We start from the raw sequence: 18,390 nt of genomic DNA, 5'->3' as shown, positions 1-18,390 counted from the left end.
GTGAATAATCTGTTTGCCTGGAAAACACTCAGATGACTATGTACGTATAACTACCACACAAAATAGCACAATGGACTTATCTAAAAGACAGATGGAATTAAGAATATATAAATATTATTTTGTTTAAAGTAAATGTAAAACATTACTTTTCTGATGAGTGAAGTGGTTAATATATTTTTGGGCATTATTATTATGCATTTGTGTTACAGGATTTATGAAATCAATAGTTTTGTCCTGTCTAGCAACTCTTCAGAAAATAGAGTTGTATTATTTTAATAACTTGCATAACATTAGTGAATTTCTATCCCCCATAGGCATCAGGAATCTTTCTACCTTTCAAGCTGAATTACTTTGTATCAATACTTTATTTTTCTTTCTCACACTTTCCCCTTATTACATATTACTTCAATGGCATTCAAGCAGATTAGCTTTTTTTTCCCTTTCTGATTTGAGTATACACACATAATACTTTTTCCCAGGTAGAACTGCTAAGTGTTATATAAATCAGATACTACCTAAAACTACAAGTTACTCAAGAAAACTATGCAAGTTTTCCCAGGTTGAGGCACCTTTCTCCACACCTTCTTACAAAAGTTGTGTCAAGTATTTAATTAGCATTGACATGCTACCAGCTGATGACTGTACAGGCTGTTCAGAGACCTTTGTGTTGCAATGTGGTGTTTCTTTTCATTGTGGGATGACTCTGCAGTACTGGCCTCCATCATAGCACATTAAAATTTAACCCATTCATGTTCTGGAAATAATGGGGTTTGCCAGGTACCACTACATTTCCATGTAGGGCTAGAAACCTTTATTTGTGGAAAGGTTTACTACTGAGTTCTCAGGAATATGGAGTCTATTGTGTTTTTCTTCTGCTCTAAACAGTTGATTAATTCCTTCCAATTAAATGTACATTTCAGAGTGAGAACATTCCTGTGGCCCTGTGAAATTCAGACAGACTTGAGGTGATTCATAGTAAGACTTTCCTTTGTGGGAATCCTGAATTAATTAAAATACTTATGGACAAAATAATGCAGATATCCAACATCCTGAAAGACTGAACAATTTTCCTCTAATTCTTATTATATGGTCTATTTGTGTTTATCTACTTCTGCATAAAATGATACTGCTATGTGAAAAGAATGTAAACATTATACTTCCCCTCTTTCTGTTGTGTAATAAGTCCTCACATTACTCTAGTTTGGAAATTTAAGGTAGATTAGTCAGTTACTAATTATTTATTAAACAGCATAGTTGGCAGTGTAAGTTATTTTGGAATTTGCAGCTCTGTGCTGATTCCCAGAATATCTTATACTAGCTGTGAGCAATTTATCTTCACTTTAAAAGCACTTAGTGGCCTCTCTCTTTGCTGTCTCCCTTTTTCACACTAAGCTTTGACATGGGCTACATCTCTGTCCTGATATTATTAGTTCAGATGCAAACAATGAGGAAGTATTTAGAATAATCCACTGAGCTGGAAGCCAATACCCCAAGATGAAATCTGTAAAATAAAATTCAGATTTGAATATATGAAAACTTCTTGAGAGTGAAACCTGTGAAGAAAGGGACATTTGATAGAAGTTGAAATGGAAATCCCAATATTGTGGATTTTTTTTAGAACAAGCAATCTTGCCTGTAAAGAACAGTCTGTATTGAGATATGCTGGATGTTCTAATCCAGCAGGTTCCATTGTTTTTTTTTTTTTTTTTTTTTTTGAATGGCATAGAAGGACTGGATGCAAAAGATAAGGAAAAAATTAACTTTGAAATTTTATACTAATGTTCTAATTATCTGATGTGATAATACCCAGCAACAAGGGGAACATAAGATGGTATTAAGGTGAATTGTTAAATTAAAACTCTCTCCAAAGTTTCACCTAAATCCTTCTACTAGGATTTACTAGACATTAGGTCATTCATTTCCCTCTCAATACAAGAACACTTGTAATTTTTTTAACTAATAATGTTATTCATTGTAAATTTGCATACCTTTTTTTTATTTTTATGAAGAAAGTTAAATGAGTTTGCAAAGGAAATATTATTATAAAACTTATATAAACTTCTTTTATGCTGTATTTTCTTTGCAGTTTTCCAGTGCAAATTTTCAACACTCACATTGGAAAAGCTCCTTTTTGATTTTTAATTTTGTTTGTTTTTTTTTTTTTTTTTTTTTTTTTTTTTTTTTTTTTTTTTTTTTTTTTTTTTTTTTTTTTTTTCAATTCACATTTGAGATTACTTTAGAGAAGACTTGACTTCTTACAGGTAAACAGAGTACCAGAGCTGTGGAAAAAAAATTAAATTGTTCTTTTCATTGGTTTCACATCATTCCTGAAGAATTAGATGCAGGTGTCAATGATTTTTCCAAATCATGTTGTCTGATGCTGGGAAGCAGCACAAGGTTCACAACAGTCCTGGAGTTAGACACTGGTAAAATAGAGAGAGTAAGAGAATCTACTTTGACACTGCTAGTACATTTCCATAGAAAATTGTGTAATAATATCTGAATAAATTCTAAATTCTTATGATGATCAAATACATTGCATAATTTAAACACTATTGATGTATCTTGAGGGTGGTTGTAGAGTAGAAACCTGGTACAGTTTGTTTTTGTATGCTGTCACTGGCAATCCTGCACTAGAAGTGTGTGTGTTTAAGCTGGGAAAAAGAACAGTCTTCTATCATTAGTCAACAGAATTGAGCAAGAGATGGGATCTTGAGCTGTGATGGAGAAATGAGATGTTCTCTTGGAACTGCACTGAAGGTCAAGAATTTTTCTGTAACATCAAAGCCAAAAGACTAAAGGACAGGCTGACACTTTGTAGAGGTAGCAAGATTATTCATGTGGGTTTTTTTACAGTTGTTTTGAGGCTACTTATCTTCTGTACATGAATCAGTTTCAGAGGGTGGGAACAGCTTTCCATGTTGATAAGGATATCTTGTTACTGTTGCTTACTTTCTCCTTACAGTGATAGTGACTGCTATCAGAGACAGGATATGGAAGTTTGACAATTCCTGTGTACTCTGTGATATGTTCACTGTTTACGTAAATCAGTTGCTTGTAGTTTTAATGGAGAAAACAACCAAAAAGACTAAATGAAAAGCCCATGTGCCAGAAAAGTGCAGGAGAAGCTGCGTGCATTTCAGATATGTAATTTTTTTTACTACCTTTTTCACTAAGGTTTTTTTTTTTCTTGACCCAGTAGGAGGAAGGAACACAAAAGACTTTGCTGTCCCACTTTCAGGGATTTCATAACAATTTTGATTCCTTTTTTTCTGTTCAAAAAAATCCAAACACTGTGAAACAGCTTCTGAATATTCTCATTTGTGTCTTCTGCCCGACTGTAGTCAGTTTTGATGCTCAGGCTCTGCCCTGTTTTCAGTGACTAAAATTGATAGATTTTCCCAGTTTATTGGATTTGTTTCAAACAGTATAAATTAATTATTCTGCATTGCGTTCCATTTTTCCTTTTTTTTAACGTGGAAGTGTTTTAGGAAAGAGAACAAGATTAAAGTAATTACTATACAAGGTGTTCCCAAAAAGCCCAGCAAACAAAAGGAAGCCAAGATTGCGGCAGATAAGGAATGTCATTACGAACATGGCTCAGGGCTATTCTGACTTGCGGCCATAAACGCAGGAAGTAATTTTCCTCTTGAATCCTTTTTAAATATAGGATAAAAAAAGAAAAAAAAGTCTGACGAATGTATGTATGGTGCTTGGGAGATACCAAAAGGTCATATAGATGTCTGGGCAATAGGATGGGGGTGCATGTATATGAATTCATAATCCTAACTGTTATATTTTTTTAGGATGTTACCACTGATACACCCACATCTGTGATGATATTATATAACTTCTTAACAGTCCTTCCTTTCTTAGCAGTCAAATAATGTGGTAGGATGTTCATGTTCTTATGCTCTGAACAGTACGTTCATAGAATTGCTTAGAAGCTCCTCAGTTCTGTTTCCATTATGTTAGCTACAAGAAGTTCTAAAGTTTCTAAAGCAGAAGCTTTCAGCATTTTAATAATTAACTGGAAAACTGTTGGGGTTGATTAAAAATCCCAAACAAACACCACGTATATGAAACAAATTAACCCCACTGAGATAATAAATAAATAAAAAAAAGTTTCCAGAACATTATCTTCTTATTTAGTACAGGTCAAGTAGCGTATATGTTTATCTTTACATGCACATTTTATGTGTTTATCTCTATGAGTGTTTTTTCTATGATTAGTAGTTTTAACCAGCTTTTATTTACAGCTAAACCAATAGTACTTTCACTTCTTTCTCATGAGATTTTGTTATGTTTGTATATTATACACATGCTCTTTACTCTCTCTATAGATATGTTACTCTAGAAGTACTCTTTTGGTGCTAAATTTTAGTTATGTATCTTGCTATTTTGACTCAACTACATTTTCTGATTATATTTCACAGTTAATTCTTGAAAATTCAAATTGGTATCATGTTAAACAAAAAAATATACTTTATTGCTTATCTGGCCATCTTTTTTCCCAGTTGCATATTTCCTGCAGTTCACTGATTTTTTCTGAATTTTTTAAAAAAGGATATTTACATGTAAACACTCTTCCCTTAGTATTTCTTACACATTCAAATTAATTATTTCCCAAATCTTTGTTTGTACTAAGCCCTGAGGGCAAACTAATTGCTTTTATTTTAAATTCAGACAAGCAGCTTCCAGAACAAACAGAAATGAAGTTTTGCTGAGATAAACAGAGTTCGTACATTACAGAAACTCTTCCTCTAAAATTCAATCTGCAAATCAAAGTTCTTAGGACATGAAATTTCAACACAGAGTCAAATAGTCTTTGTGGCAGCTGGAAAAGGGTTCATGCTGGTGGTAATCTTACAGGTTCTTTCATTTCGTAGTGTTTCCCAGAGAAAGTATTTTACTTCTCTCCACTAAACGCTCATGGTACAAAGTGCAACTCTGATTTGTATAAAAAAGACATATAAAGTGGCTAAAGAGTCAGAAACAAACCCAAAAGTTTGTTTCAATGGTTCATGGCCATCAAGTGCCCATCTGAATTTTACCATACAAAATACTACCTCCATTAAGAAAAATTGTAAAAGACTTCTTAAAGATAGGACTTAATCTTTAATGTTTCCCTGTTTCAGGTACTCCACTGTAAATTGTAGTCATTCATTTCTGCACAATCAAGCATAGAAAATAAAGAATATGCTTCATTCATGTGAGAATGGGAACTGTAGTAAAACATCATAACATAGTGCAGAATGCAATTGAAAGTCTGTGCTTTCTACAGTCTATTTAATTTTGCTTAAATTTCTCTCTGTCTGGATTCCCAGCAGGATTATGGATAGTGCAGAGAAAAATTATGAAGTAATTAGCATTCCAGAAATTGTAGAGTGGACTCTGGAGAAAAGCTTGCAAGCAAATTAAGTAATGCATATTTAATTTGTGGTTAGAAATTATGTTGAGCAGTATATAAACAAAAGCTTGCAGTTGACAATTTTTGTCTCAAGGGAAGCAAAATATTTAAGTTGAAGCAGTTAATTTTAAAAATTAAACTTAGTTAACTCTAGGCTGCTTTTCCTAGTAAAGGCTCACCTACATAACCCAAGTTCAGCAAAAATTGTATTTCCAAAAAAGAGGTTCTTGGTGTTTTCTCAGGAAAAGACTTTGGGTTTTGCTGTGATATTAGTCATACAAATATTTAGGGGCTATGTCAAAACAAGAGCTGAGTAAGAGGTGAAACCAGAAAACAATGTAAAAATGTTTCTATTGTAACTTTTGGTGTTATTTGAAATTTCAGTTTTACTTATTATGACCTCCATTTTTCAATCCTTGTCTTCTAGTTTGATTTTTACATCCCTTTGCTGGAAGCTGCTAACTTCTGAAAGTTCCTCTGCTTCAGTAAGGGCATATTGAGAAAGAGGTTTGTTATCAATGTCAGTAGTTTGATAGACCCAAGACAGAGTAAGAGGTTCCAACAAGTTCCTGGATGAAAGAGGCACTTAAGTGTGCTCTAGCAAAATACCAGGAGAAGGAAAGAGGTTCAGAATCACCTGCTCCTTGTAAATATAAACCATTTTTCATGTTCTAGTTCTGCCTTTGTCTGAGAAGAATCTGTTGGGCAAAGACAAAGAGAGGCTGCCGCTGCCTATCAACAGTGTAGTACTTCGTCATTTTTCCCTGGTTTTCCATACACACTCTATAAAAGTCACGTCTGCAAACCTTATAACAGAAAGGCAGGACTTATTTTTCTGAAACACTTTTTAACTTAAGTTAGGGCTACTGATTTTACACTCTACTATTTCTTCTGAGAATAAACATCACATAGAAATGTCTTAGAACTTAGGAATTTCACAAGGCATTTTACTTGCAATGCGTTTCTCCATCTTCTCTTTATATTTGATTCATACTTTCATATTCTTCTGTAGCACTGGCTGGTGCAAGATTTCTAGTGAGAGGGAGGACATTCATATTTATTAAAAATGGTTTCATAGAGTACCAGAAATAGCAAATTGTTTGGAAACTAGTGATTTATGTAATCCTATGATTCAAAACATATAAGTGCAGAGAAATTATTTTTTTTTTTTTATAACAAATTAGCAGCAGACAGCTAAAAGGCAGAGAAAAAAAAAACGGAGCTGAAAGAGAGAAAATTATAAATGTTCAATTTAATTCCTTTAAAATTTCAGCAGCTCTAGATTGACAAGTATACTCTATGGTTTGGAAATGAAGTATTTAATTAATCCAATAGGCTTTTCTCCTCAGGCAAAGTCTATGAAAGAAAAGCAAACATGCAAACCTGGTCATGTACTTATAAGCATCTTCCTGCACAATCAGGATGTGGGTTTGCTAGTCATCCTGGCACCTCCATGATCTCACACCAGTGCTGATGTCTGTGCTTTCTATTGATATGAACTGGTTCAACCTTCTGAAAGTTGTCACACATATTGTGAGGTACAAAGACTGTTGGATTACTGTGCACTTTGTCAGCAGCTAACTTGTTTACAGGAGCAACTCATTGAGAAAGCCTGTAGCAGGACCAAACAGGATGAATGTCTAGCAGAGAAGGAACAGAGGCAGCACGGGTATAGGCAGGTTCTTGGTTGCACTTTCTGTTCCCTTTTAACCTGTCATCCTAAATTTCAGTACTGTCTTTACATTTAAGCATGTCCTCCAAAGCTATTGCTTTTCAATAAGCTTACTTTCATCACTTTTTTTTAATGCAAGAAACAGAAGGTGGTATACTTTGTTCCATCTTTTGTCATGGTCCCTATGTAGTAAAAGTGATTATATGTAAGTTGGGAAAAAACACAAACCAACAAGCACACACATGCAGCTATTATAAAGTATGTTTCTTTTTGAAAAAACTTACAAATTACAGCATCTGTGATACAGGTCACATGTTTATTTCTATGCATTGCCACAAATGACAACAGAAACACTGTAATTCAGCCTTTTTATGGAGCTTCATCCATAATAATGCAATGTGACCTTCAAAAACCTGTCTGGCTACTTCAAGTGTTTACAACAGAGTAGGGAAGGTATGGTGTGCTGTTATGTAGAGGTTTTTAAATATTAATAGAAAGAAATTATCTTTCAACTCTTTACGTAATCAGTTTTTTTCCTTCTAAAATATATTGTATATTGAAGGCTTATCCATTCACAATGTAGTATGATAAATGTGTGACAACTAGTGTTCATGAGAAAATAAAAATCGTATTTGAGTTTCAATCACTAGTTAAAAAATAACATTGCTACCCCTGCACAATAGGGTAGTCGCAGCACTTAGTTATGCAGGGTCAAAATGAGTTTCAGTTCCGAGGAGGATTCTTGAGAACAAACAGTGAGTTAAGGACAATAATACTGGAAAAGCTTTCTGTGGTGCAACAGCACACATTTGCTTTGAAACAGAATATTGTGCTCTGAAGTAGAATATTTTCCTGCCAAGAAAATAATATTAGTAACTACATCTAATATTCCTAGTCTCAAACAGACCAAACAAATTCAGGATTGCATTTATCACTGACAGTCAAATTTTCATGTGAAGCATTTTTTATCTTTTGGATAAAATTTGACTTTTGTTTTTCCTGTTAATGCTAAGAAAGTATTAAGAGTGTTTTCAACATGAGGATAGCAAAGAGAAAAATATTTTCTTACAAGTAGGAGATTACAGGGAAATCAGAGGTATGAGAATATCTTACTAATTTAGAATTTGATGTTGTTATGTGAGGAATCCTGCCTTACTAAAGTAATCCTATTTAATTTTTTCACTGAAATGGTTGTTAAGCACTGGAACAGGCTGCCTAGGAATGTGGTGGAATCACAATCCCCAGATATGTTCAAATAACGTGGGTGTGTCAACTGAGGACATAGTTCAATGGGGAACATGGTGGTGGTGCTGGGTTGACATTGGACTTGATGATCTTAATGGTCATTCCAACCTTAATGATTCTGTGATTCTATAATTTACCTTCCGTCTTGAAAATTGTCTGCTTTTGCAAAGCCAAATATTACTATATCTCAGTAAACACTGCAGCAGGGGCCTATGAGTTTAAGTTCTCTCCTTAGCCTTTCAATCCATTTTGCCAACTTGCTTTCCAGACTTGGAAATGTGGGGTTTTTTGCCATGATTTGCTATATAATTAGGACCAGTGACAGATGTACTTGCTGCATACTCCAAATCAGCTAGTCAATTCCAGTTGATACATAATCCAAGAAAGGGTGGGAGGAAGGCAAGTACAGTAAACTCCCCAGACCTCCTCCTTGGCAGAGTTGATGTAGGAGGGATGTACAAGCATTCAGATGATTTTTTTCCATCCCAGTCTGTCATGTCTGGAGTTTCCTTAATGTAGCAGCATACTATGGCCCAGCAAGCCCTTTGATGTGTTATATATCACCTCTTCACAGCCAATTCCAGGCCAGTTTAGGAAAAAAAACCCCTTTTACTCAGATTAAATTAGATGTTTTATTTTTGTCCATCAAGGGTAACTCAGAAACAATGAAGACATTGTGTGAGGTGCCCTCGTGTTGCTAGAAGCACTGGGGTTTATTTCTACTATAAACAGATATTTCCCTTCCTTCATCAGGTCATGCACATGGAAGCAGACCTTTGCTGTTTCAGGCAGTGGCCAGCCTCCCAGTTGGTTTCAGGTTTCTGTGTATTTTTTTCCTTCCTATTACACTACAATTAACATTGTTGTTATCAATTACTTTTTACAAGATAAAATCCTTCAGCCCATTCTTCTGTGTATAATTTCTAAACCTCTGGATCTGGCATGGAAAGTAGAACTTTGCAGCCACAACCACTGATTTCAAGAGAAACCAAAAACTTTGCATCCAAAAAGTCATTTTGACCTTCTTTTTCTTCTGACTCAAAGCCTAGAATGATTTCTTTTTAGGAAGGAAATTCCTAGCTGTACACTGTACAATAGGTCTTTATGCCATTGCTTGCCACCACCTGACATAAACTATTTGTCAACAAATAAGAATTCAGCTGGGTTGTGGGGTTTTATGGTGGTCTGAAAATTACTACTTCCAGAAGCACCATAGTATGACCCATAGAGAGGGTGTTAAAAAATGTGCGCCAACCACAGAAAAGGCAAGGTTGGAAGAGACATTGAAAAATCATCTGGTCCAACCTTTAATGGGAAATGGAGCATAGATGAGAGTATTTAGATGACCTAAAACATCATAGAGACCTAAAGCATCTCTGTCCCAGAGGAGAGGCCTCTGACAAAGCCTTCCTGCAACTTTGTGTGGATTCTTGTCTGCCTCTTTACCTTTTGTTCTCTTGAATGGAACTGATTCATGTTCTTCTGTCATAGAAATTTTGACACTTCACCTCTCAGGCTGTGTACTGATCTCCAACCAGTGGGTGACAAATTCCTCTTCAAGTTCTTCTCTGTTTAGTCATCTGATGAATGTGTTTAACCAGAATTCAAGCAGAAATTACCCAATACCAGTCTGATTCTAGATAGTGGGGAAACACTCTGATTCCTCTAAGGTGACCTCAGGCTCTACAGATTCACTTCCTTAATGTCTACTTTTATTTCTCCTTCTCAGCCTTGACCATCAAACACCCTACCTCAAAGTGTAAAGAGGTAAAGTTGTAGGTGTGAAAAGGTCAAATATGAAAAATAATTCAATTTCATTTCAGCCTGGCACTAAGAGAACATGAAATTAAAAACAATGCTTTGCTAGATAAGGAAGAACTGATTGCATGTAGCAGGGCCCCAGTCCCTAACTATCAAATATTCTATCTGAACTCACATCATTTAGAACAGGAAACTCAGAAAAATCTGTTTCCTTCAGATCATGTTGATGTAATGGTATATAAAGTAATTAATATTCTGGATTTCAAACTGGCCTACTGGAATCCTTCAAGGGAAAATGAGACAAAAAAAGCAAACAAAACATTTCCTTTCTTTTCCAGAGAAAGATAAATAGGAACTGCTAAGCAAGCTCTGACTAGCTTTGAAATCTGTTATGAAATTGGATTGTATTATACCACCTAAAGAGTATGCCAGAGATATCAAATTGTTAAGAGTTGGTTGTTCCACTAAATAAACCTCTGTTTAGGAGGAAAAAAGTAACTGTTAAGGACCAGAAACTCTTTTAATCCAGAACTGAAATGAGGTTATCGGGCTACAAGCTGATGGTTTAAAAAAGACTAATCATTTTCTAGACATTAGAGGAAGCAAAGCAAATCATCTCTCAAAATATTTACTGCTTGAGCACTTAGTTAGGAAAAAACTCTGAGAGGCATACAATTTGCAGAAAAATAGTGGAACAGATTTCTGAATGGAGGAGACCAATTATTTCAGTATTGAATCCAATTTTAGCTTAACAAGCTAACAAATGTGCTTGAAATTTATTGCTCTTTCACCTGTCCTTTCCCTAATTTAATTAAGTAAGTGGAGAGAAAGAGCAAGAGAGAATGTGCTTTCTCTGTCCACACAGAGGTGGCTATCAATATGCAGCAGGCTGATGTCAATGGTACTTGTGACAAGTTCATTCAATTTGTTCCTTTTGTATGTCTACCAACCTCTGCTATCAGAGAAGATACAGGAGCCTGGTGGATTTTAAAGCTTTAACCAAATTTTAAAGTTTTAATCAAAACTGTGATGTAAGGCAAGAAGTTTACTATTTACCAGCTTCAAATTTTCTCCCTTTCTTTGGCCACCAAGTAAGAGGGTGGTGCAGGATGTAAAAAAATACACTCATCTCCACTGGATTTAATGAGTACAGTTTTAAAACTAATTTTATACAAATTTATCACTCAATTTCATTTTTTGATATGTGAGTAGAGTTATGAATCCAACAAGAGATATGCAAACCCCTCAAATGCTGCCAAAGAATACAAGTTATACAAGCGGGCATGTCACGGGCTGACTTAGTGACTCAAGTCTTGGCAGCTGCCCTATAAACAAAGCTACTGAATTGGTTTGAATCTGTCTAATCATAGAACTTTTTATGTAGCTCACTTTCAAAGATATGCTTTAATGAATTACTAGAGAGTGAAAATTTGATCAAAATGCATGAATTACTAATGAGTTGAAAAATTAGGGTTTAGAAATGCTATTATAATAGTTGTATTTCAGTCTCTGGGTTTTAATCAGACATGAATAACTGTGAAATCTGAAACACAGATTTGCAAATCAAAATGCATTTGCTTTCTGTATTACTGTAATTTGCATTTCTGCTTTGGGAGTCAGACTGCAGCTCCTGTGCCAAATACCACTGTCAAAGCTTCTGATCATCTACACAGCTGATTTTGAATGTCAGGCAAATATTGAGGATTCAGTAGTCTAAGTTACTTTACAGGTGATTAGAGGCCTGTTCATACCTTCTGAGTGCTTTACATATACAAAATCTACCAAAATACATGGAAAACAAAAGTAAAGTAAATAGAAACCAATAACAATGATTTTGCAGGTCAGATCTTTCCTCAAAGTTGTAATATTATAGAGTTAGCCTAGTTCCGAGACAGGATTATCATGCTGCTTATTAGCAGTTATTTGCATGTTTACAGAGATGTAAAATGTATTTGTACTCCAGAGTTCAATAGCAATGAATGTTAAGCATTAGTATTTGTTGAGGATACTGTTGCTAGCATAAAATTATCTGATTTTTGATAGCAAGCCCCCTTAAGAAAATCCCATTAAATATTAAAAATTTCAAATTATTACTATACTGTAATGCTACAGTGTTTATACATGGTTTTGTCTTAATCTGTACCTGTGACTGTAAAGTCTCATCTTGTGACAGCTCTTTCTCTCTTTTTTCATTTGTTCTGGAATGTTTTTTGACTTTCAGAACTGAGGACTTTCACCTCTGCCTGCAGAGGATTGGAAGAGTATTTGTGGTCAATTTGATTTGACATTAACATTTCATTTAGAAATTGAACAGTAACTCAGTTAATGCATATTTTCAAATACTGTTATCAAATCTACACAGTTTGTCACATGCTCTGGAGCAGCATTTACCATTAGTGCCCAAGTCCATGTAAGTTAACAATTTCTTCTGCACTGACTCCAGAATTAGGCAGCTCAGAAGCTGTGTTCCAATACGTTTGGATATGAATTTCAATTTTCTGAGGCCAAAAATGGCTTTTAACTGAATGTTTCTCAGAATATCCAAAAATTAAGGGAAGTTGGACGCAAAGAGCTAAAAAACTAAGACAGCTAATGCAGCTCAGATAAGGTGTCATCACAGGAAGATTAGACAAATTAAAAAAACTTCCTGCCTTCAGGACCTGTATGCAGGTAAAGCAGTTTCAGTGCTATATGCTGTGTCTTTATTTTTTGTCTTTAGCACAGAGACTTGAACGCAGATTCAGCTGACTTGTAGGCTGGTTTCAGTTTCACTGAAGCTGATGACATCTAAGCTTTTCCGTGAAGCTTAGCATGCATTTTCAAATACGTCTTTGCACGCAGATGTTTCCTCAAAATCATGAATGTTTCAGGGCTAAAGTTTCATTTAATTTGAGAACAAAAATGCTTTGTTCTAATTGTGGCACCGAGGCTTGAAATTTACAAAAATTAAGCACATATAGTATATTTAAATGACTATGATTTCTTTTCAAGCTGTTACTAATTGAAAACACTATTAACAAAGTCTAAGATGGTTTTGGTCCCTATGTTCGTTAAACAGATCTACCCCACAGACTTTTGTTGGCACCCTGTAGTATTTTTATTTATGCTACCAATGTGTTTTCCTGGTCAAAAGTTTTAAGAAACTCTCATTTTGAATTTCATTTCAGCGTGTAGAGTGATTGCTGAACCATTTTTCATCCTTAAGCTGTATAAATAATTATTTTTCCATGAAAAATTGAGGGAAATTTAATGGCCAATAGCAACCTTACTATTCATACCATTATTTATACAGACTTTGTCATCCATAGAAATGAACCTTACTCTTTCAACCACAGGGTTTGCACCATGTATGTGTCATAGACAAATATCTCTACTGTAAGATATGGCAACTTGTCTTCAGTTCAGTCGAGTAGCACAAGCTTTATACTTCATGGAAACGCCTTGTTCTATGTTTGGGGTGGTTTTTTTTGTGTAAGTGGTTTGTTTCTGTGGTTTTTTTGTGTTTTTTTGTTGTTTGTTTTTTGAATGGTTGACATTAAACAAAATGGGGAATGACAAGTAATAATGAGGCTACTCAGATGATATATTTGATAATTTTCCAAGGAATACAGTCTCAGAAGTGATCATGTTTTTTGTTTTGGCCACATTGTAGCACAGTTGTTCTTTTTAAGTAGAACCCACTGTTGTATTCGATGGACAGTTTTGTTCAATAAATGTAATGGCAATGTATGTTCTTTTATGCTTTTCCTTGTCATTATTATTTGGATGGGTAGCTATCAAAGAAAAGTTGGGTTTTCTTTGAGTTTTGGGGCTATTCTTTAACTTTGTTTTCCCCTTCTACAAGTAAAAATTAATAATGCTTGTGGTTTAAACAAGAGGAGGAAAACGTATATGAAAAAAAGTAAATTTGTCCTGCCACAGAGATGGACTAAATGATCTTAAATGTCTTTCTAAACCTTAGTGATTCTATGATTCTAAAGGCTCTGTCATGAAATATCTGGGAAGTGTCCAGTGTATATCATCGCAAACATTTCCGTGATTGTGATTACCTTTGATAATATATAAAATAATATAAAAGAAATTATAACAGATATGACAATAGCTTGATAATCAGATATGACAAATAGCAGATGGAATTTAAGGGATAAATAATATGTCAAAGATTATACATCAGCTAATTTATGAGTGTTTAAATTAAAGAGTAAATATAATTTTGGTGTATTTCAGAAACTGAGAAGAAAAATGAAATTGCAAATTAGACTAGATAAAACCTGCTGGTTTATATAGATTTAAGCATATTCCGTGAACCTCAGATACCAGATTTGGGAGATAAACTGAGAAATAATGCTTTACAACTTTTGTAAAAGTTATTATCTTCAGGAACATGCATAGATAATGAATACTGCTCTAGAACAAATGATAATTTTTATTGTATGTGTGGTCTGTGAGTGTGTGGATATATAGATATATATATGTGAAGATATGTGTGTTATGTGAGTATATATATAGATGGACAGGTAAAAGAATGCTATCTCATTTTCTCTAGACTTATATTAATGCATGCCAATTATAGTAACTCACTTAAATCAAGACAACAGCAACAGTTTTGGTAAGTGTCAGCTAATTTGTAAGCATTGCTGAGGGCAGTGTATTTACAAATGCAGAGAAGGATAAAAGCTCCATAAAAGAACACTATATCTTTTTGAAGTGAAATTGCCAGAAGGATTCTGTACAAGGAAGCTGATTCACTTTTGTAAGAACTGTTCCAGAATAAGTAGCAGAGAATCCAGTATTCTCTGCCCATCTCTGGGTCTTTCTTGAGAACTACACTGTTCATGTGTATTTGAAGTTAACTGCTTGTAGTGTTAATTGCAGAAAGAAGTCTTCAAGGTCAAATACTGTACAAGATTCTGAAGTGTTACTCATTTATGTAAATAGGAATGGCTAGATGAGCTAAAATAAAACTATTTTTTCTGAGAAGTTTTACATTCCTATGTTCCAAACAAGTCTGTATTTTCTCTTCTCCTCTGTAGGTTTTGTTTACAGCTGTGAGAAAGTGCACTGAAAGTTGTCTGTGTGTTTTCTTTCTTTTCCCTGAAAGCAAGCAGAAGTGTGCTTTTCTCATGTCCTATAGTGAAGAATTCAAAGCTGTGTAACTGAGAACCTATTTCCTGTTCTTCTTTCTTGACTTTCTCAAGATTGCAGCTGCTGAGGAAAGGTCTCATTGCAGAGACAGAAAATGCTACTGAGATACCTTGAGCCATTTCTGTGGCATGGAGCATCATGAGAACTAATAAACTGTCCTTACAGTTTGTCTGAAATCAGTGATGTCTTATGTGAATATTTCCTCAGTGACTGATGAAGAGGCGCAGCTGTGTTTTGGTGTAGCTGGAGTGTAGTTCACTGCTGAAATGTTTGTGTTTAAGGTAGTCCAGGGGAAAGATGCAGTGAAGTTGCCAAGGTGACAGAAAAGGGAATAGATAGATCTTTTGCATTCTTCTTGGATGTCACTACAATAAATCTCTGCTTCATGATGCTAAATCTAGAGCCTTCAACCATCCAGAATTCCTGTGACCAGATAATCATCAAATCCTGTGTAGCTTCTTTTCTGTGTGAAAGCAGGAGGGCTAGGAACCCTCTGATGAAAGTGAAAACTGAAAAAGTTCAATTCTTGTAGCAAGAAATCAACTCCATCTTTGCAGTAGTAATAATCTCTGTAAGGTTTGCCAGCAGATGCCAGCAGTGAATTAGGACTTGTGAATAATAAAAGGAGCTGTATATATAACTGTCACAAATGCTTCACTGCTGAAAGAATGATTGCTTGAAATACATTGATTTTTTTTCAATAAGGTTAATTTTTATTGTGAAGATCCTGATTTTATCCTCTGAGTCCCTGCAAATAGCATGTTAGGCTGTCTCTATACAAATCAAAAAAATATTCAGGTTTAAATTTCGGCCACAGTTCATAGTAATGGTTTTCCACTTAAACAGTGGGGTTAAGTTACTTATTTTAAAGATGTTTCAGGTTTAGCATCTTTTCATCTTATATATTTTTACCTGACCCATTCTCTTTCTGTTTATTGTCCCCTTCAGAGTAAGAACAAACTCTTATTGTTTCCTGTCCCTCTCAGTTTGAATTTAAAATTCGACCTGACATTAAGCTGTTCCTTTCTGTACTGGAAGGGGGAAAAAAAATCCAAGTCATATGGTACTATTCTTCCCTTTCATTGAACTGTCTGGATTCAACTCCAGAATGGAGCTGAAAACTGTCAGTGTCTCAACACAAAGCAAATAGACTTAGCTGAAAGGGAAGTTCAAACTGGAGCATCGTCGTGTAGAAATTCTGGAACAGTTCAACACTGGAGGAAGGAAATCATTGTCTGTCAGAGGAGTCCCATCCTGCCCAAAAGCCATAGCATTAAGTGTCTAATGCTGTTCCTTTGAAGATAAGTCTCATATTCAAGATTTCAGAGTAAACCAGATTTTGAGTTTTTTAAAGTTTACTTTTGGTTTACTGTTTGCAAAGCTTATGTCACAAACAAGAGGAAAGGGTCTAGGCTCTCATACCAGGACTTCCTTAATTTAAAGAAACTAAAAGAAATTGTTACTGCATTGCTCACTCCCTCAATAATAAAATTAATACACATATGATTATATAATACTCATAATACAAATTAATTCCGTGTCCTTCTGAAGTCTACATAATGTAATTTATTATCCACATATCCTTTAACCTTAAAAAAAATCTTAGTTGAAACTGTAAGAACCCACTGAAAAGTAAACTCCTGTCACACGGGATTGAGTATTCATTCCAAATAATGATCATTATATGAGTTTAGAATATTACTTGTTATTTTATGTTCTTGGCAATTATTGTATCTCATTTAAAATATTTATTTTTCCTTTTGGCTGTGTTTTCCCTTCAAAACTGGAACAGTTGTTTTAAAAATTATGGTCTCCCAGGCAAAATAAATTAAGTCTTGGAATTATGTCAAAACTTTTAACTGAAGATGAAGTTTAAAAACAATCTTTGTGCAAAAATGAAACTCACTTTCTCCCTTTAACTCATCCTTCTACCTACTGCTTCTCTGGGTGTTTCTCTCTGTAAATCAAACATATGCTCCTTTTCTTTCTTACTGGAAGACTTCCAAAGGTTGGGGGGAAGTCTTACAGGAAACCCTTCCAAAACATATGTAGGACTTGTTCTTCCTGTGCAGATAAAACCCTCAGATGTGTTTAAATGCAGACTAACTGAAACTGCAAAGCTGTAATATTTGGTTTGGGGCACTTTTTAATTAAAAGTTTGAAATTTGATGGCTAGTTTTCCCTATTATAATTTGCATCAAGGGTTTTGCTTCATTGTATGTGTTTCTTTCAGTGAGTTCCAGATGTGCTAAAAATTTGAGATTTATTTTAGTTTAAATGTTTGTTTGATCAAATGAGCATGTATTGCATTCTGAGACTTCCTTATCAGATTATCAGATGGAAATCAGTGCAGCATGTGCCTTTCATGAGTTTTCTGTATGGCTTTGATTTGAGAACATCTGTCTTTTGAGCTGCAAAATTAAACCAGAAGAAAAGACCCATACATACAAAAACGTTGTGACTTAAATTGTTTTCCAGATATAGGCTTAGATTTTCCAGGTGTCCTGGAGTCAAACTGTATATTTTATGAATCTAATTTTTTCTCTTGTGACTATTGATATACCACATAAATGGAATCCACTCTTAGAATACTGATGACTCATAGAATTTGAATTTTGTACAAGTGCATTGTCACAAGTTAATTGTGCAATGTCTAAAGTAACTAGCTCTAATTAATTTTACATTTCTTTCTGCTTTTTTCTTCTCCCAGGGAGCATACATTGGACATCTAGCCTCTTATTATTAACATTCTTAAATTATGTATACTTTCACAGATCTCTTGGGAAAGTCAACCCACGCTGTTTAACAGATATTTCTTTTGGGACAGCAAGGAGCAGAGATGAACAAAAGCAATCAAGACAGCAATATATCATCAACAATATTCCCATCATTATTTGAAGTATGTTACTAAGAGAAGGTGCTGAGTTACTCTCTTGGCATGGTGTTTGCTCATTACATGTTTTGCATATAGTATCATTATTATTAAGCCTTTGCTTGTTTATAAAATATGTTGAAATACTGCTTAACAAGGAGACATAGAGAGGTAGATAATTATCAACATTAGGGCCTAACTAACACATGCTGAGTTCAAGTTTACATCACCGACACTAGTCTGCCCCATATTAGAAATGCTCTCATTTTATTGAGACAAAAGTAG

At 34.6% G+C, this 18,390-nt stretch overlaps 1 long non-coding RNA gene across 1 annotated transcript; it reads left to right on the top strand.

Annotated features, from left to right (window-relative positions):
* The first annotated feature begins 12,566 nt into the window (after positions 1 to 12,566).
* On the top strand, positions 12,567 to 15,870 carry LOC114058992. Its single transcript, XR_003571559.1, has 2 exons — positions 12,567 to 12,758; positions 15,287 to 15,870. It is a non-coding gene; the product is annotated as an uncharacterized LOC114058992 (long non-coding RNA).
* Positions 15,871 to 18,390: the final 2,520 nt, after the last annotated feature.

Source organism: Empidonax traillii, unplaced genomic scaffold (genome assembly GCF_003031625.1).
Source record: "Empidonax traillii isolate 1590-97213 ecotype Southwest subspecies unplaced genomic scaffold, ASM303162v1 scaffold198:size1128796, whole genome shotgun sequence".
NCBI classification, from domain to species: domain Eukaryota; kingdom Metazoa; phylum Chordata; class Aves; order Passeriformes; family Tyrannidae; genus Empidonax; species Empidonax traillii.
Note: the sequence above shows the minus strand (reverse complement) of the source record. Positions and strands in the feature narration are given on the sequence as shown.